We start from the raw sequence: 20,414 nt of genomic DNA on the forward strand, positions 1-20,414 counted from the left end.
AGAACAGTTTTTAGTTTTCAGCTTCAGTACTTATGTTTATGAATTTTTCATTTCTTTATATTGTATTATCGCTATCTAGATGGATATAGCCATCTGTACATAGATACATACTTATACGTTGATAAGTTACAGTATAAAACTTTGACGTTATGTTTTTCCAAGTCCAAATTCTAAGAAATTAGTGAAATATTAAATCTCATAATTCAAGCAGGTCCCACCGAGATTTGAACTCGGATCACTGGATTCAGAGTCCAGAGTGCTAACCATTACACCATGGAACCCTGCCATGCATGAAGGATTTTTCCATTGAGACAAAAGAGAGCGCATCAGTGCAGGGGCTTTTCTTACATTGATGAAAAGATAACTCAGTTGAATGCTCATAGTGTAAAGAGCTACAATGTGATTTGATTCTTTTCAGCTACATTCTCCATAACAGTGTTAAATGTGCAAACGTTTATCAGGACATGCAATTTACAAAATAATGATCATATTTGACTGAAGAATATTAAAACATTCTACATTTCCAAACTACTACATCCATTTCGCTGTCTCTCACATGGGTGGCTCCAAAGAGCAACGGTTGGCACTTTGGACTTTGCATGCAAAGGTACCAGTCCAATTCTTTGAGGTACTATTTTACTAATCTCAACCTTTTACATTTCTGTCATCTTTTGTTATTGATAGTTCCAATCCAATACCAGTAGGTTGAACGAGACAAATGTTGACTCCTTTCAAAATGTCCAACAGCTTGAACAAGTTACAGAAATACGAACTTTATAATACTTTTACATCAGATTCCTACACAAAATAGTGCGACATTACAAAATCCTATCCTGTTTTTCTCAAATGCATTTCAGAGGGCTGATTCCCAGCATTCCTTTTTGAAGATTTCTACACTATTGATAATGCGAATATAGCACATTTTGAAAGAGATGTGTTCTTAAATCAAACCTAGAGAACCACAATGACGGTATCATTCAGATAGTACAAATGTTTTTTGTATATTAGTATGGAAATTGTGAAATAAAACATTTCTCATGCTGATTTTCAACAGTCGATCTGCAATCATGAAATATAAGCTTTTGCTTGGAGGCCTCAAAGGTACTGATCTAATTTTCTTTTTTAGAATTATTCACAGATCGTATGATATGCTTTGTACAAATCAACTATGCTGTTAGATCAAAATTGATTAAAAAGTGACTATCTCAATTTCAGGACATATAGAAGAGGAAGGAGAAGAAGCTCATGTTTCAAATGCGGAGAGGCAACAACTGTTCTTTATTTTCACCTCTATTAATTATACATATTTTTATAATGTATATATTTATATTTTCCGATAAAAATACATAGACATATAGCGATATATAGGGAGATACATACATATAAGTTGATACGTACAAGTTTATAAGTAAATGAGATGTTTTTCCAATTAATACTTCTAAGAACTGAATGGAAAAAAAATCGTAAAGTTTAGATAAGTCCCACTGAGCTTTGTACTTAGATCCCTGTTTTCAGAGTCCAGATTGACAAGCATAACACCATCAACCCACCTGTACCAGGTTGAGCTTTCCATTTTGGCAGAAGAGATTGCATTCACGGGGGAATCTTATCTTTTATTGCAAAATCGTATCTCACATAAAAAGTACTGTTCAACAGAGTCATAGCGTTACTTGAGTCCTTTGTGCAACATCCTTCCCTAACATAGTTCAATAGGCAAAAGTTGAACAGAATAGAAAAGTTATGTAATTCTGTTTGTCTTTGACTGTAGAAAATAAAAAATTTGAAATGTCCACATTGCTGCAGCAATTTGCTCCCCTGTTACATGGGAGGTTCCATGGTGTAATGGTTAGCACTTTGGACTTTGAATCCAAGGATCCGAGTTCAAATCTCGGTGGGACCACTTTCATGACTTATGACCAAATCTTTTTCTGTCAAGTGTATTCATAAATATCATAAATCTAACACGGGTAGAGTGAAACATTAATTTATTGATTGTATTTTTAAAGTCTATTTGATGTGAGCAAATGATAGAACTTTTAGAAAACCTGGAAATAAAATGGCTCAAAATAATGAGACATTTTGTGAGCTGACTCTGTTTTCTCAACTCATCACAAGAGGCTGATGCAAGATATTACTTGTTTAAATCTTACTGTTATTGATAAGGGGAACAAGGAACTTTTTTAATTGGAAAGCCTTCATTAAAACAAAACTTGAGGAATCAAATTGTGTATTTTGGGGACAGAAGAGATGAACTTTTAAATAACAATCTTGAAATTAAGACACACAGATATTTACACTCTGTTTTTCTAAAGTAGATCCATAACCACAAAGTAGAATCTTTCGAAAGACATGTCAAATGTATTAATCTGAATTCCTCTTTCAAAGAAATTCACAATTAAATGCACTGTGTAAGTTAAGAATGTTGTCAGATAAGAAATCAGCAAAATTAACTATCTTATTACTGATCATAAAGATGAGAAAGGAAAAGAACCTCTTGCTTAAATTGTGGATGGGAAAGAACAGTTTTTAGTTTTCAGCTTCAGTACTTATGTTTATGAATTTTTCATTTCTTTATATTGTATTATCGCTATCTAGATGGATATAGCCATCTGTACATAGATACATACTTATACGTTGATAAGTTACAGTATAAAACTTTGACGTTATGTTTTTCCAAGTCCAAATTCTAAGAAATTAGTGAAATATTAAATCTCATAATTCAAGTAGGTCCCACCGAGATTTGAACTCGGATCGCTGGATTCAGAGTCCAGAGTGCTAACCATTACACCATGGAACCCTGCCATACATGAGGGATTTTTCCATTGAGACAAAAGAGAGCGCATCAGTGCAGGGGCTTTTCTTACATTGATGAAAAGATAACTCAGTTGAATGCTCATAGTGTAAAGAGCTACAATGTGATTTGATTCTTTTCAGCTACATTCTCCATAACAGTGTTAAATGTGCAAACGTTTATCAGGACATGCAATTTACAAAATAATGATCATATTTGACTGAAGAATATTAAAACATTCTACATTTCCAAACTACTACAACCATTTCTCTGTCTCTCACATGGGTGGCTCCAAAGAGCAACGGTTGGCACTTTGGACTTTGCATGCAAAGGTACCAGTCCAATTCTTTGAGGTACTATTTTACTAATCTCAACCTTTTATATTTCTGTCATCTTTTGTTATTGATAGCTCCAATCCAATACCAGTAGGTTGAACGAGACAAATGTTGACTCCTTTCAAAATGTCCAACAGCTTGAACAAGTTACAGAAATACGAACTTTATAATACTTTTACATCAGATTCCTACACAAAATAGTGCGACATTACAAAATCCTATCCTGTTTTTCTCAAATGCATTTCAGAGGGCTGATTCCCAGCATTCCTTTTTGAAGATTTCTACACTATTGATAAGGCGAATATAGCACATTTTGAAAGAGATGTGTTCTTAAATCAAACCTAGAGAACCACAATGACGGTATCATTCAGATAGTACAAATGTTTTTTGTATATTAGTATGGAAATTGTGAAATAAAACATTTCTCATGCTGATTTTCAACAGTCGATCTGCAATCATGAAATATAAGCTTTTGCTTGGAGGCCTCAAAGGTACTGATCTAATTTTCTTTTTTAGAATTATTCACAGATCGTATGATATGCTTTGTACAAATCAACTATGCTGTTAGATCAAAATTGATTAAAAAGTGACTATCTCAATTTCAGGACATATAGAAGAGGAAGGAGAAGAAGCTCATGTTTCAAATGCGGAGAGGCAACAACTGTTCTTTATTTTCACCTCTATTAATTATACATATTTTTATAATGTATATATTTATATTTTCCGATAAAAATACATAGACATATAGCGATATATAGGGAGATACATACATATAAGTTGATACGTACAAGTTTATAAGTAAATGAGATGTTTTTCCAATTAATACTTCTAAGAACTGAATGGAAAAAAAATCGTAAAGTTTAGATAAGTCCCACTGAGCTTTGTACTTAGATCCCTGTTTTCAGAGTCCAGATTGACAAGCATAACACCATCAACCCACCTGTACCAGGTTGAGCTTTCCATTTTGGCAGAAGAGATTGCATTCACGGGGGAATCTTATCTTTTATTGCAAAATCTTATCTCACATAAAAAGTACTGTTCAACAGAGTCATAGCGTTACTTGAGTCCTTTGTGCAACATCCTTCCCTAACATAGTTCAATAGGCAAAAGTTGAACAGAATAGAAAAGTTATGTAATTCTGTTTGTCTTTGACTGTAGAAAATAAAAAATGTGAAATGTCCACATTGCTGCAGCAATTTGCTCCCCTGTCACATGGGAGGTTCCATGGTGTAATGGTTAGCACTTTGGACTTTGAATCCAAGGATCGGAGTTCAAATCTCGGTGGGACCACTTTCGTGACTTATGACCAAATCTTTTTCTGTCAAGTGTATTCATAAATATCATAAATCTAACACGGGTAGAGTGAAACATTAATTTATTGATTGTATTTTTAAAGTCTATTTGATGTGAGCAAATGATAGAACTTTTAGAAAACATGGAAATAAAATGGCTCAAAATAATGAGACATTTTGTGAGCTGACTCTGTTTTCTCAACTCATCACAAGAAGCTGATGCAAGATATTACTTGTTTAAATCGTACTGTTATTGATAAGGGGAACAAGGAACCTTTTAAATTGAAAGCCTTCATTAAAAGAAAACTTGAGGAATCAAATTGTGTATTTTGGGGACAGAAGAGATGAACTTTTAAATAACAATCTTGAAATTAAGACACACAGATATTTACACTCTGTTTTTCTAAAGTAGATCCATAACCACAAAGTAGAATCTTTCGAAAGACATGTCAAATGTATTAATCTGAATTCCTCTTTCAAAGAAATTCACAATTAAATGCACTGTGTAAGTTAAGAATGTTGTCAGATAAGAAATCAGCAAAATTAACTATCTTATTACTGATCATAAAGATGAGAAAGGAAAAGAACCTCTTGCATAAATTGTGGATGGGAAAGAACAGTTTTTAGTTTTCAGCTTCAGTACTTATGTTTATGAATAATTCATTTCTTTATATTGTATTATCGCTATCTAGATGGATATAGCCATCTGTACATAGATACATACTTATGCGTTGATAAGTTTCAGTATAAAACTTTGACGTTATGTTTTTCCAAGTCCAAATTCTAAGAAATTAGTGAAATATTAAATCTCATAATTCAAGCAGGTCCCACCGAGATTTGAACTCGGATCACTGGATTCAGAGTCCAGAGTGCTAACCATTACACCATGGAACCCTGCCATGCATGAAGGATTTTTCCATTGAGACAAAAGAGAGCGCATCAGTGCAGGGGCTTTTCTTACATTGATGAAAAGATAACTCAGTTGAATGCTCATAGTGTAAAGAGCTACAATGTGATTTGATTCTTTTCAGCTACATTCTCCATAACAGTGTTAAATGTGCAAACGTTTATCAGGACATGCAATTTACAAAATAATGATCATATTTGACTGAAGAATATTAAAACATTCTACATTTCCAAACTACTACATCCATTTCGCTGTCTCTCACATGGGTGGCTCCAAAGAGCAACGGTTGGCACTTTGGACTTTGCATGCAAAGGTACCAGTCCAATTCTTTGAGGTACTATTTTACTAATCTCAACCTTTTACATTTCTGTCATCTTTTGTTATTGATAGTTCCAATCCAATACCAGTAGGTTGAACGAGACAAATGTTGACTCCTTTCAAAATGTCCAACAGCTTGAACAAGTTACAGAAATACGAACTTTATAATACTTTTACATCAGATTCCTACACAAAATAGTGCGACATTACAAAATCCTATCCTGTTTTTCTCAAATGCATTTCAGAGGGCTGATTCCCAGCATTCCTTTTTGAAGATTTCTACACTATTGATAATGCGAATATAGCACATTTTGAAAGAGATGTGTTCTTAAATCAAACCTAGAGAACCACAATGACGGTATCATTCAGATAGTACAAATGTTTTTTGTATATTAGTATGGAAACTGTGAAATAAAACATTTCTCATGCTGATTTTCAACAGTCGATCTGCAATCATGAAATATAAGCTTTTGCTTGGAGGCCTCAAAGGTACTGATCTAATTTTCTTTTTTAGAATTATTCACAGATCGTATGATATGCTTTGTACAAATCAACTATGCTGTTAGATCAAAATTGATTAAAAAGTGACTATCTCAATTTCAGGACATATAGAAGAGGAAGGAGAAGAAGCTCATGTTTCAAATGCGGAGAGGCAACAACTGTTCTTTATTTTCACCTCTATTAATTATACATATTTTTATAATGTATATATTTATATTTTCCGATAAAAATACATAGACATATAGCGATATATAGGGAGATACATACATATAAGTTGATACGTACAAGTTTATAAGTAAATGAGATGTTTTTCCAATTAATACTTCTAAGAACTGAATGGAAAAAAAATCGTAAAGTTTAGATAAGTCCCACTGAGCTTTGTACTTAGATCCCTGTTTTCAGAGTCCAGATTGACAAGCATAACACCATCAACCCACCTGTACCAGGTTGAGCTTTCCATTTTGGCAGAAGAGATTGCATTCACGGGGGAATCTTATCTTTTATTGCAAAATCGTATCTCACATAAAAAGTACTGTTCAACAGAGTCATAGCGTTACTTGAGTCCTTTGTGCAACATCCTTCCCTAACATAGTTCAATAGGCAAAAGTTGAACAGAATAGAAAAGTTATGTAATTCTGTTTGTCTTTGACTGTAGAAAATAAAAAATTTGAAATGTCCACATTGCTGCAGCAATTTGCTCCCCTGTTACATGGGAGGTTCCATGGTGTAATGGTTAGCACTTTGGACTTTGAATCCAAGGATCCGAGTTCAAATCTCGGTGGGACCACTTTCATGACTTATGACCAAATCTTTTTCTGTCAAGTGTATTCATAAATATCATAAATCTAACACGGGTAGAGTGAAACATTAATTTATTGATTGTATTTTTAAAGTCTATTTGATGTGAGCAAATGATAGAACTTTTAGAAAACCTGGAAATAAAATGGCTCAAAATAATGAGACATTTTGTGAGCTGACTCTGTTTTCTCAACTCATCACAAGAGGCTGATGCAAGATATTACTTGTTTAAATCTTACTGTTATTGATAAGGGGAACAAGGAACTTTTTTAATTGGAAAGCCTTCATTAAAACAAAACTTGAGGAATCAAATTGTGTATTTTGGGGACAGAAGAGATGAACTTTTAAATAACAATCTTGAAATTAAGACACACAGATATTTACACTCTGTTTTTCTAAAGTAGATCCATAACCACAAAGTAGAATCTTTCGAAAGACATGTCAAATGTATTAATCTGAATTCCTCTTTCAAAGAAATTCACAATTAAATGCACTGTGTAAGTTAAGAATGTTGTCAGATAAGAAATCAGCAAAATTAACTATCTTATTACTGATCATAAAGATGAGAAAGGAAAAGAACCTCTTGCTTAAATTGTGGATGGGAAAGAACAGTTTTTAGTTTTCAGCTTCAGTACTTATGTTTATGAATTTTTCATTTCTTTATATTGTATTATCGCTATCTAGATGGATATAGCCATCTGTACATAGATACATACTTATACGTTGATAAGTTACAGTATAAAACTTTGACGTTATGTTTTTCCAAGTCCAAATTCTAAGAAATTAGTGAAATATTAAATCTCATAATTCAAGTAGGTCCCACCGAGATTTGAACTCGGATCGCTGGATTCAGAGTCCAGAGTGCTAACCATTACACCATGGAACCCTGCCATACATGAGGGATTTTTCCATTGAGACAAAAGAGAGCGCATCAGTGCAGGGGCTTTTCTTACATTGATGAAAAGATAACTCAGTTGAATGCTCATAGTGTAAAGAGCTACAATGTGATTTGATTCTTTTCAGCTACATTCTCCATAACAGTGTTAAATGTGCAAACGTTTATCAGGACATGCAATTTACAAAATAATGATCATATTTGACTGAAGAATATTAAAACATTCTACATTTCCAAACTACTACAACCATTTCTCTGTCTCTCACATGGGTGGCTCCAAAGAGCAACGGTTGGCACTTTGGACTTTGCATGCAAAGGTACCAGTCCAATTCTTTGAGGTACTATTTTACTAATCTCAACCTTTTATATTTCTGTCATCTTTTGTTATTGATAGCTCCAATCCAATACCAGTAGGTTGAACGAGACAAATGTTGACTCCTTTCAAAATGTCCAACAGCTTGAACAAGTTACAGAAATACGAACTTTATAATACTTTTACATCAGATTCCTACACAAAATAGTGCGACATTACAAAATCCTATCCTGTTTTTCTCAAATGCATTTCAGAGGGCTGATTCCCAGCATTCCTTTTTGAAGATTTCTACACTATTGATAAGGCGAATATAGCACATTTTGAAAGAGATGTGTTCTTAAATCAAACCTAGAGAACCACAATGACGGTATCATTCAGATAGTACAAATGTTTTTTGTATATTAGTATGGAAATTGTGAAATAAAACATTTCTCATGCTGATTTTCAACAGTCGATCTGCAATCATGAAATATAAGCTTTTGCTTGGAGGCCTCAAAGGTACTGATCTAATTTTCTTTTTTAGAATTATTCACAGATCGTATGATATGCTTTGTACAAATCAACTATGCTGTTAGATCAAAATTGATTAAAAAGTGACTATCTCAATTTCAGGACATATAGAAGAGGAAGGAGAAGAAGCTCATGTTTCAAATGCGGAGAGGCAACAACTGTTCTTTATTTTCACCTCTATTAATTATACATATTTTTATAATGTATATATTTATATTTTCCGATAAAAATACATAGACATATAGCGATATATAGGGAGATACATACATATAAGTTGATACGTACAAGTTTATAAGTAAATGAGATGTTTTTCCAATTAATACTTCTAAGAACTGAATGGAAAAAAAATCGTAAAGTTTAGATAAGTCCCACTGAGCTTTGTACTTAGATCCCTGTTTTCAGAGTCCAGATTGACAAGCATAACACCATCAACCCACCTGTACCAGGTTGAGCTTTCCATTTTGGCAGAAGAGATTGCATTCACGGGGGAATCTTATCTTTTATTGCAAAATCTTATCTCACATAAAAAGTACTGTTCAACAGAGTCATAGCGTTACTTGAGTCCTTTGTGCAACATCCTTCCCTAACATAGTTCAATAGGCAAAAGTTGAACAGAATAGAAAAGTTATGTAATTCTGTTTGTCTTTGACTGTAGAAAATAAAAAATGTGAAATGTCCACATTGCTGCAGCAATTTGCTCCCCTGTCACATGGGAGGTTCCATGGTGTAATGGTTAGCACTTTGGACTTTGAATCCAAGGATCGGAGTTCAAATCTCGGTGGGGCCACTTTCGTGACTTATGACCAAATCTTTTTCTGTCAAGTGTATTCATAAATATCATAAATCTAACACGGGTAGAGTGAAACATTAATTTATTGATTGTATTTTTAAAGTCTATTTGATGTGAGCAAATGATAGAACTTTTAGAAAACATGGAAATAAAATGGCTCAAAATAATGAGACATTTTGTGAGCTGACTCTGTTTTCTCAACTCATCACAAGAAGCTGATGCAAGATATTACTTGTTTAAATCGTACTGTTATTGATAAGGGGAACAAGGAACCTTTTAAATTGAAAGCCTTCATTAAAAGAAAACTTGAGGAATCAAATTGTGTATTTTGGGGACAGAAGAGATGAACTTTTAAATAACAATCTTGAAATTAAGACACACAGATATTTACACTCTGTTTTTCTAAAGTAGATCCATAACCACAAAGTAGAATCTTTCGAAAGACATGTCAAATGTATTAATCTGAATTCCTCTTTCAAAGAAATTCACAATTAAATGCACTGTGTAAGTTAAGAATGTTGTCAGATAAGAAATCAGCAAAATTAACTATCTTATTACTGATCATAAAGATGAGAAAGGAAAAGAACCTCTTGCATAAATTGTGGATGGGAAAGAACAGTTTTTAGTTTTCAGCTTCAGTACTTATGTTTATGAATAATTCATTTCTTTATATTGTATTATCGCTATCTAGATGGATATAGCCATCTGTACATAGATACATACTTATGCGTTGATAAGTTTCAGTATAAAACTTTGACGTTATGTTTTTCCAAGTCCAAATTCTAAGAAATTAGTGAAATATTAAATCTCATAATTCAAGCAGGTCCCACCGAGATTTGAACTCGGATCACTGGATTCAGAGTCCAGAGTGCTAACCATTACACCATGGAACCCTGCCATGCATGAAGGATTTTTCCATTGAGACAAAAGAGAGCGCATCAGTGCAGGGGCTTTTCTTACATTGATGAAAAGATAACTCAGTTGAATGCTCATAGTGTAAAGAGCTACAATGTGATTTGATTCTTTTCAGCTACATTCTCCATAACAGTGTTAAATGTGCAAACGTTTATCAGGACATGCAATTTACAAAATAATGATCATATTTGACTGAAGAATATTAAAACATTCTACATTTCCAAACTACTACATCCATTTCGCTGTCTCTCACATGGGTGGCTCCAAAGAGCAACGGTTGGCACTTTGGACTTTGCATGCAAAGGTACCAGTCCAATTCTTTGAGGTACTATTTTACTAATCTCAACCTTTTACATTTCTGTCATCTTTTGTTATTGATAGTTCCAATCCAATACCAGTAGGTTGAACGAGACAAATGTTGACTCCTTTCAAAATGTCCAACAGCTTGAACAAGTTACAGAAATACGAACTTTATAATACTTTTACATCAGATTCCTACACAAAATAGTGCGACATTACAAAATCCTATCCTGTTTTTCTCAAATGCATTTCAGAGGGCTGATTCCCAGCATTCCTTTTTGAAGATTTCTACACTATTGATAATGCGAATATAGCACATTTTGAAAGAGATGTGTTCTTAAATCAAACCTAGAGAACCACAATGACGGTATCATTCAGATAGTACAAATGTTTTTTGTATATTAGTATGGAAATTGTGAAATAAAACATTTCTCATGCTGATTTTCAACAGTCGATCTGCAATCATGAAATATAAGCTTTTGCTTGGAGGCCTCAAAGGTACTGATCTAATTTTCTTTTTTAGAATTATTCACAGATCGTATGATATGCTTTGTACAAATCAACTATGCTGTTAGATCAAAATTGATTAAAAAGTGACTATCTCAATTTCAGGACATATAGAAGAGGAAGGAGAAGAAGCTCATGTTTCAAATGCGGAGAGGCAACAACTGTTCTTTATTTTCACCTCTATTAATTATACATATTTTTATAATGTATATATTTATATTTTCCGATAAAAATACATAGACATATAGCGATATATAGGGAGATACATACATATAAGTTGATACGTACAAGTTTATAAGTAAATGAGATGTTTTTCCAATTAATACTTCTAAGAACTGAATGGAAAAAAAATCGTAAAGTTTAGATAAGTCCCACTGAGCTTTGTACTTAGATCCCTGTTTTCAGAGTCCAGATTGACAAGCATAACACCATCAACCCACCTGTACCAGGTTGAGCTTTCCATTTTGGCAGAAGAGATTGCATTCACGGGGGAATCTTATCTTTTATTGCAAAATCGTATCTCACATAAAAAGTACTGTTCAACAGAGTCATAGCGTTACTTGAGTCCTTTGTGCAACATCCTTCCCTAACATAGTTCAATAGGCAAAAGTTGAACAGAATAGAAAAGTTATGTAATTCTGTTTGTCTTTGACTGTAGAAAATAAAAAATTTGAAATGTCCACATTGCTGCAGCAATTTGCTCCCCTGTTACATGGGAGGTTCCATGGTGTAATGGTTAGCACTTTGGACTTTGAATCCAAGGATCCGAGTTCAAATCTCGGTGGGACCACTTTCATGACTTATGACCAAATCTTTTTCTGTCAAGTGTATTCATAAATATCATAAATCTAACACGGGTAGAGTGAAACATTAATTTATTGATTGTATTTTTAAAGTCTATTTGATGTGAGCAAATGATAGAACTTTTAGAAAACCTGGAAATAAAATGGCTCAAAATAATGAGACATTTTGTGAGCTGACTCTGTTTTCTCAACTCATCACAAGAGGCTGATGCAAGATATTACTTGTTTAAATCTTACTGTTATTGATAAGGGGAACAAGGAACTTTTTTAATTGGAAAGCCTTCATTAAAACAAAACTTGAGGAATCAAATTGTGTATTTTGGGGACAGAAGAGATGAACTTTTAAATAACAATCTTGAAATTAAGACACACAGATATTTACACTCTGTTTTTCTAAAGTAGATCCATAACCACAAAGTAGAATCTTTCGAAAGACATGTCAAATGTATTAATCTGAATTCCTCTTTCAAAGAAATTCACAATTAAATGCACTGTGTAAGTTAAGAATGTTGTCAGATAAGAAATCAGCAAAATTAACTATCTTATTACTGATCATAAAGATGAGAAAGGAAAAGAACCTCTTGCTTAAATTGTGGATGGGAAAGAACAGTTTTTAGTTTTCAGCTTCAGTACTTATGTTTATGAATTTTTCATTTCTTTATATTGTATTATCGCTATCTAGATGGATATAGCCATCTGTACATAGATACATACTTATACGTTGATAAGTTACAGTATAAAACTTTGACGTTATGTTTTTCCAAGTCCAAATTCTAAGAAATTAGTGAAATATTAAATCTCATAATTCAAGTAGGTCCCACCGAGATTTGAACTCGGATCGCTGGATTCAGAGTCCAGAGTGCTAACCATTACACCATGGAACCCTGCCATACATGAGGGATTTTTCCATTGAGACAAAAGAGAGCGCATCAGTGCAGGGGCTTTTCTTACATTGATGAAAAGATAACTCAGTTGAATGCTCATAGTGTAAAGAGCTACAATGTGATTTGATTCTTTTCAGCTACATTCTCCATAACAGTGTTAAATGTGCAAACGTTTATCAGGACATGCAATTTACAAAATAATGATCATATTTGACTGAAGAATATTAAAACATTCTACATTTCCAAACTACTACAACCATTTCTCTGTCTCTCACATGGGTGGCTCCAAAGAGCAACGGTTGGCACTTTGGACTTTGCATGCAAAGGTACCAGTCCAATTCTTTGAGGTACTATTTTACTAATCTCAACCTTTTATATTTCTGTCATCTTTTGTTATTGATAGCTCCAATCCAATACCAGTAGGTTGAACGAGACAAATGTTGACTCCTTTCAAAATGTCCAACAGCTTGAACAAGTTACAGAAATACGAACTTTATAATACTTTTACATCAGATTCCTACACAAAATAGTGCGACATTACAAAATCCTATCCTGTTTTTCTCAAATGCATTTCAGAGGGCTGATTCCCAGCATTCCTTTTTGAAGATTTCTACACTATTGATAAGGCGAATATAGCACATTTTGAAAGAGATGTGTTCTTAAATCAAACCTAGAGATCCACAATGACGGTATCATTCAGATAGTACAAATGTTTTTTGTATATTAGTATGGAAATTGTGAAATAAAACATTTCTCATGCTGATTTTCAACAGTCGATCTGCAATCATGAAATATAAGCTTTTGCTTGGAGGCCTCAAAGGTACTGATCTAATTTTCTTTTTTAGAATTATTCACAGATCGTATGATATGCTTTGTACAAATCAACTATGCTGTTAGATCAAAATTGATTAAAAAGTGACTATCTCAATTTCAGGACATATAGAAGAGGAAGGAGAAGAAGCTCATGTTTCAAATGCGGAGAGGCAACAACTGTTCTTTATTTTCACCTCTATTAATTATACATATTTTTATAATGTATATATTTATATTTTCCGATAAAAATACATAGACATATAGCGATATATAGGGAGATACATACATATAAGTTGATACGTACAAGTTTATAAGTAAATGAGATGTTTTTCCAATTAATACTTCTAAGAACTGAATGGAAAAAAAATCGTAAAGTTTAGATAAGTCCCACTGAGCTTTGTACTTAGATCCCTGTTTTCAGAGTCCAGATTGACAAGCATAACACCATCAACCCACCTGTACCAGGTTGAGCTTTCCATTTTGGCAGAAGAGATTGCATTCACGGGGGAATCTTATCTTTTATTGCAAAATCTTATCTCACATAAAAAGTACTGTTCAACAGAGTCATAGCGTTACTTGAGTCCTTTGTGCAACATCCTTCCCTAACATAGTTCAATAGGCAAAAGTTGAACAGAATAGAAAAGTTATGTAATTCTGTTTGTCTTTGACTGTAGAAAATAAAAAATTTGAAATGTCCACATTGCTGCAGCAATTTGCTCCCCTGTCACATGGGAGGTTCCATGGTGTAATGGTTAGCACTTTGGACTTTGAATCCAAGGATCCGAGTTCAAATCTCAGTGGGACCACTTTCATGACTTATGACCAAATCTTTTTCTGTCAAGTGTATTCATAAATATCATAAATCTAACACGGGTAGAGTGAAACATTAATTTATTGATTGTATTTTTAAAGTCTATTTGATGTGAGCAAATGATAGAACTTTTAGAAAACCTGGAAATAAAATGGCTCAAAATAATGAGACATTTTGTGAGCTGACTCTGTTTTCTCAACTCATCACAAGAGGCTGATGCAAGATATTACTTGTTTAAATCTTACTGTTATTGATAAGGGGAACAAGGAACTTTTTTAATTGGAAAGCCTTCATTAAAAGAAAACTTGAGGAATCAAATTGTGTATTTTGGGGACAGAAGAGATGAACTTTTAAATAACAATCTTGAAATTAAGACACACAGATATTTACACTCTGTTTTTCTAAAGTAGATCCATAACCACAAAGTAGAATCTTTCGAAAGACATGTCAAATGTATTAATCTGAATTCCTCTTTCAAAGAAATTCACAATTAAATGCACTGTGTAAGTTAAGAATGTTGTCAGATAAGAAATCAGCAAAATTAACTATCTTATTACTGATCATAAAGATGAGAAAGGAAAAGAACCTCTTGCTTAAATTGTGGATGGGAAAGAACAGTTTTTAGTTTTCAGCTTCAGTACTTATGTTTATGAATTTTTCATTTCTTTATATTGTATTATCGCTATCTAGATGGATATAGCCATCTGTACATAGATACATACTTATACGTTGATAAGTTACAGTATAAAACTTTGACGTTATGTTTTTCCAAGTCCAAATTCTAAGAAATTAGTGAAATATTAAATCTCATAATTCAAGTAGGTCCCACCGAGATTTGAACTCGGATCGCTGGATTCAGAGTCCAGAGTGCTAACCATTACACCATGGAACCCTGCCATACATGAGGGATTTTTCCATTGAGACAAAAGAGAGCGCATCAGTGCAGGGGCTTTTCTTACATTGATGAAAAGATAACTCAGTTGAATGCTCATAGTGTAAAGAGCTACAATGTGATTTGATTCTTTTCAGCTACATTCTCCATAACAGTGTTAAATGTGCAAACGTTTATCAGGACATGCAATTTACAAAATAATGATCATATTTGACTGAAGAATATTAAAACATTCTACATTTCCAAACTACTACAACCATTTCTCTGTCTCTCACATGGGTGGCTCCAAAGAGCAACGGTTGGCACTTTGGACTTTGCATGCAAAGGTACCAGTCCAATTCTTTGAGGTACTATTTTACTAATCTCAACCTTTTATATTTCTGTCATCTTTTGTTATTGATAGCTCCAATCCAATACCAGTAGGTTGAACGAGACAAATGTTGACTCCTTTCAAAATGTCCAACAGCTTGAACAAGTTACAGAAATACGAACTTTATAATACTTTTACATCAGATTCCTACACAAAATAGTGCGACATTACAAAATCCTATCCTGTTTTTCTCAAATGCATTTCAGAGGGCTGATTCCCAGCATTCCTTTTTGAAGATTTCTACACTATTGATAAGGCGAATATAGCACATTTTGAAAGAGATGTGTTCTTAAATCAAACCTAGAGATCCACAATGACGGTATCATTCAGATAGTACAAATGTTTTTTGTATATTAGTATGGAAATTGTGAAATAAAACATTTCTCATGCTGATTTTCAACAGTCGATCTGCAATCATGAAATATAAGCTTTTGCTTGGAGGCCTCAAAGGTACTGATCTAATTTTCTTTTTTAGAATTATTCACAGATCGTATGATATGCTTTGTACAAATCAACTATGCTGTTAGATCAAAATTGATTAAAAAGTGACTATCTCAATTTCAGGACATATAGAAGAGGAAGGAGAAGAAGCTCATGTTTCAAATGCGGAGAGGCAACAACTGTTCTTTATTTTCACCTCTATTAATTATACATATTTTTATAATGTATATATTTATATTTTCCGATAAAAATACATAGACATATAGCGATATATAGGGAGATACATACATATAAGTTGATACGTACAAGTTTATAAGTAAATGAGATGTTTTTCCAATTAATACTTCTAAGAACTGAATGGAAAAAAAATCGTAAAGTTTAGATAAGTCCCACTGAGCTTTGTACTTAGATCCCTGTTTTCAGAGTCCAGATTGACAAGCATAACACCATCAACCCACCTGTACCAGGTTGAGCTTTCCATTTTGGCAGAAGAGATTGCATTCACGGGGGAATCTTATCTTTTATTGCAAAATCTTATCTCACATAAAAAGTACTGTTCAACAGAGTCATAGCGTTACTTGAGTCCTTTGTGCAACATCCTTCCCTAACATAGTTCAATAGGCAAAAGTTGAACAGAATAGAAAAGTTATGTAATTCTGTTTGTCTTTGACTGTAGAAAATAAAAAATTTGAAATGTCCACATTGCTGCAGCAATTTGCTCCCCTGTCACATGGGAGGTTCCATGGTGTAATGGTTAGCACTTTGGACTTTGAATCCAAGGATCCGAGTTCAAATCTCAGTGGGACCACTTTCATGACTTATGACCAAATCTTTTTCTGTCAAGTGTATTCATAAATATCATAAATCTAACACGGGTAGAGTGAAACATTAATTTATTGATTGTATTTTTAAAGTCTATTTGATGTGAGCAAATGATAGAACTTTTAGAAAACCTGGAAATAAAATGGCTCAAAATAATGAGACATTTTGTGAGCTGACTCTGTTTTCTCAACTCATCACAAGAGGCTGATGCAAGATATTACTTGTTTAAATCTTACTGTTATTGATAAGGGGAACAAGGAACTTTTTTAATTGGAAAGCCTTCATTAAAAGAAAACTTGAGGAATCAAATTGTGTATTTTGGGGACAGAAGAGATGAACTTTTAAATAACAATCTTGAAATTAAGACACACAGATATTTACACTCTGTTTTTCTAAAGTAGATCCATAACCACAAAGTAGAATCTTTCGAAAGACATGTCAAATGTATTAATCTGAATTCCTCTTTCAAAGAAATTCACAATTAAATGCACTGTGTAAGTTAAGAATGTTGTCAGATAAGAAATCAGCAAAATTAACTATCTTATTACTGATCATAAAGATGAGAAAGGAAAAGAACCTCTTGCTTAAATTGTGGATGGGAAAGAACAGTTTTTAGTTTTCAGCTTCAGTACTTATGTTTATGAATTTTTCATTTCTTTATATTGTATTATCGCTATCTAGATGGATATAGCCATCTGTACATAGATACATACTTATACGTTGATAAGTTACAGTATAAAACTTTGACGTTATGTTTTTCCAAGTCCAAATTCTAAGAAATTAGTGAAATATTAAATCTCATAATTCAAGCAGGTCCCACCGAGATTTGAACTCGGATCACTGGATTCAGAGTCCAGAGTGCTAACCATTACACCATGGAACCCTGCCATGCATGAAGGATTTTTCCATTGAGACAAAAGAGAGCGCATCAGTGCAGGGGCTTTTCTTACATTGATGAAAAGATAACTCAGTTGAATGCTCATAGTGTAAAGAGCTACAATGTGATTTGATTCTTTTCAGCTACATTCTCCATAACAGTGTTAAATGTGCAAACGTTTATCAGGACATGCAATTTACAAAATAATGATCATATTTGACTGAAGAATATTAAAACATTCTACATTTCCAAACTACTACATCCATTTCGCTGTCTCTCACATGGGTGGCTCCAAAGAGCAACGGTTGGCACTTTGGACTTTGCATGCAAAGGTACCAGTCCAATTCTTTGAGGTACTATTTTACTAATCTCAACCTTTTACATTTCTGTCATCTTTTGTTATTGATAGTTCCAATCCAATACCAGTAGGTTGAACGAGACAAATGTTGACTCCTTTCAAAATGTCCAACAGCTTGAACAAGTTACAGAAATACGAACTTTATAATACTTTTACATCAGATTCCTACACAAAATAGTGCGACATTACAAAATCCTATCCTGTTTTTCTCAAATGCATTTCAGAGGGCTGATTCCCAGCATTCCTTTTTGAAGATTTCTACACTATTGATAATGCGAATATAGCACATTTTGAAAGAGATGTGTTCTTAAATCAAACCTAGAGAACCACAATGACGGTATCATTCAGATAGTACAAATGTTTTTTGTATATTAGTATGGAAATTGTGAAATAAAACATTTCTCATGCTGATTTTCAACAGTCGATCTGCAATCATGAAATATAAGCTTTTGCTTGGAGGCCTCAAAGGTACTGATCTAATTTTCTTTTTTAGAATTATTCACAGATCGTATGATATGCTTTGTACAAATCAACTATGCTGTTAGATCAAAATTGATTAAAAAGTGACTATCTCAATTTCAGGACATATAGAAGAGGAAGGAGAAGAAGCTCATGTTTCAAATGCGGAGAGGCAACAACTGTTCTTTATTTTCACCTCTATTAATTATACATATTTTTATAATGTATATATTTATATTTTCCGATAAAAATACATAGACATATAGCGATATATAGGGAGATACATACATATAAGTTGATACGTACAAGTTTATAAGTAAATGAGATGTTTTTCCAATTAATACTTCTAAGAACTGAATGGAAAAAAAATCGTAAAGTTTAGATAAGTCCCACTGAGCTTTGTACTTAGATCCCTGTTTTCAGAGTCCAGATTGACAAGCATAACACCATCAACCCACCTGTACCAGGTTGAGCTTTCCATTTTGGCAGAAGAGATTGCATTCACGGGGGAATCTTATCTTTTATTGCAAAATCGTATCTCACATAAAAAGTACTGTTCAACAGAGTCATAGCGTTACTTGAGTCCTTTGTGCAACATCCTTCCCTAACATAGTTCAATAGGCAAAAGTTGAACAGAATAGAAAAGTTATGTAATTCTGTTTGTCTTTGACTGTAGAAAATAAAAAATTTGAAATGTCCACATTGCTGCAGCAATTTGCTCCCCTGTTACATGGGAGGTTCCATGGTGTAATGGTTAGCACTTTGGACTTTGAATCCAAGGATCCGAGTTCAAATCTCGGTGGGACCACTTTCATGACTTATGACCAAATCTTTTTCTGTCAAGTGTATTCATAAATATCATAAATCTAACACGGGTAGAGTGAAACATTAATTTATTGATTGTATTTTTAAAGTCTATTTGATGTGAGCAAATGATAGAACTTTTAGAAAACCTGGAAATAAAATGGCTCAAAATAATGAGACATTTTGTGAGCTGACTCTGTTTTCTCAACTCATCACAAGAGGCTGATGCAAGATATTACTTGTTTAAATCTTACTGTTATTGATAAGGGGAACAAGGAACTTTTTTAATTGGAAAGCCTTCATTAAAACAAAACTTGAGGAATCAAATTGTGTATTTTGGGGACAGAAGAGATGAACTTTTAAATAACAATCTTGAAATTAAGACACACAGATATTTACACTCTGTTTTTCTAAAGTAGATCCATAACCACAAAGTAGAATCTTTCGAAAGACATGTCAAATGTATTAATCTGAATTCCTCTTTCAAAGAAATTCACAATTAAATGCACTGTGTAAGTTAAGAATGTTGTCAGATAAGAAATCAGCAAAATTAACTATCTTATTACTGATCATAAAGATGAGAAAGGAAAAGAACCTCTTGCTTAAATTGTGGATGGGAAAGAACAGTTTTTAGTTTTCAGCTTCAGTACTTATGTTTATGAATTTTTCATTTCTTTATATTGTATTATCGCTATCTAGATGGATATAGCCATCTGTACATAGATACATACTTATACGTTGATAAGTTACAGTATAAAACTTTGACGTTATGTTTTTCCAAGTCCAAATTCTAAGAAATTAGTGAAATATTAAATCTCATAATTCAAGTAGGTCCCACCGAGATTTGAACTCGGATCGCTGGATTCAGAGTCCAGAGTGCTAACCATTACACCATGGAACCCTGCCAT

General features: G+C 33.3%; 15 non-coding genes across 15 annotated transcripts; 6 read left to right on the top strand and 9 right to left on the bottom strand.

The window, feature by feature from the left end:
- Positions 1-209: 209 nt before the first annotated feature.
- TRNAQ-CUG (transfer RNA glutamine (anticodon CUG)) lies at positions 210-281 on the bottom strand. The gene has a single exon. It is a non-coding gene; the product is annotated as a tRNA-Gln (tRNA).
- Positions 282-1,828: 1,547 nt separating this feature from the next.
- TRNAQ-UUG (transfer RNA glutamine (anticodon UUG)) lies at positions 1,829-1,900 on the top strand. Its single transcript has one exon. It is a non-coding gene; the product is annotated as a tRNA-Gln (tRNA).
- An 825-nt stretch (positions 1,901-2,725) lies between these two features.
- TRNAQ-CUG (transfer RNA glutamine (anticodon CUG)) lies at positions 2,726-2,797 on the bottom strand. The gene has a single exon. It is a non-coding gene; the product is annotated as a tRNA-Gln (tRNA).
- A 2,443-nt stretch (positions 2,798-5,240) lies between these two features.
- TRNAQ-CUG (transfer RNA glutamine (anticodon CUG)) lies at positions 5,241-5,312 on the bottom strand. The gene has a single exon. It is a non-coding gene; the product is annotated as a tRNA-Gln (tRNA).
- Positions 5,313-6,859: 1,547 nt separating this feature from the next.
- Positions 6,860-6,931, top strand: TRNAQ-UUG (transfer RNA glutamine (anticodon UUG)). Its single transcript has one exon. It is a non-coding gene; the product is annotated as a tRNA-Gln (tRNA).
- Positions 6,932-7,756: 825 nt separating this feature from the next.
- TRNAQ-CUG (transfer RNA glutamine (anticodon CUG)) lies at positions 7,757-7,828 on the bottom strand. The gene has a single exon. It is a non-coding gene; the product is annotated as a tRNA-Gln (tRNA).
- Positions 7,829-10,271: 2,443 nt separating this feature from the next.
- On the bottom strand, positions 10,272-10,343 carry TRNAQ-CUG (transfer RNA glutamine (anticodon CUG)). Its single transcript has one exon. It is a non-coding gene; the product is annotated as a tRNA-Gln (tRNA).
- Positions 10,344-11,890: 1,547 nt separating this feature from the next.
- On the top strand, positions 11,891-11,962 carry TRNAQ-UUG (transfer RNA glutamine (anticodon UUG)). The gene has a single exon. It is a non-coding gene; the product is annotated as a tRNA-Gln (tRNA).
- An 825-nt stretch (positions 11,963-12,787) lies between these two features.
- Positions 12,788-12,859, bottom strand: TRNAQ-CUG (transfer RNA glutamine (anticodon CUG)). Its single transcript has one exon. It is a non-coding gene; the product is annotated as a tRNA-Gln (tRNA).
- Positions 12,860-14,406: 1,547 nt separating this feature from the next.
- On the top strand, positions 14,407-14,478 carry TRNAQ-UUG (transfer RNA glutamine (anticodon UUG)). Its single transcript has one exon. It is a non-coding gene; the product is annotated as a tRNA-Gln (tRNA).
- An 825-nt stretch (positions 14,479-15,303) lies between these two features.
- On the bottom strand, positions 15,304-15,375 carry TRNAQ-CUG (transfer RNA glutamine (anticodon CUG)). Its single transcript has one exon. It is a non-coding gene; the product is annotated as a tRNA-Gln (tRNA).
- A 1,547-nt stretch (positions 15,376-16,922) lies between these two features.
- TRNAQ-UUG (transfer RNA glutamine (anticodon UUG)) lies at positions 16,923-16,994 on the top strand. The gene has a single exon. It is a non-coding gene; the product is annotated as a tRNA-Gln (tRNA).
- An 825-nt stretch (positions 16,995-17,819) lies between these two features.
- On the bottom strand, positions 17,820-17,891 carry TRNAQ-CUG (transfer RNA glutamine (anticodon CUG)). The gene has a single exon. It is a non-coding gene; the product is annotated as a tRNA-Gln (tRNA).
- A 1,547-nt stretch (positions 17,892-19,438) lies between these two features.
- Positions 19,439-19,510, top strand: TRNAQ-UUG (transfer RNA glutamine (anticodon UUG)). The gene has a single exon. It is a non-coding gene; the product is annotated as a tRNA-Gln (tRNA).
- Positions 19,511-20,335: 825 nt separating this feature from the next.
- Positions 20,336-20,407, bottom strand: TRNAQ-CUG (transfer RNA glutamine (anticodon CUG)). The gene has a single exon. It is a non-coding gene; the product is annotated as a tRNA-Gln (tRNA).
- Positions 20,408-20,414: the final 7 nt, after the last annotated feature.

This window comes from Lissotriton vulgaris, chromosome 4_1, assembly GCF_964263255.1.
Source record: "Lissotriton vulgaris chromosome 4_1, aLisVul1.2, whole genome shotgun sequence".
NCBI lineage: Eukaryota > Metazoa > Chordata > Amphibia > Caudata > Salamandridae > Lissotriton > Lissotriton vulgaris.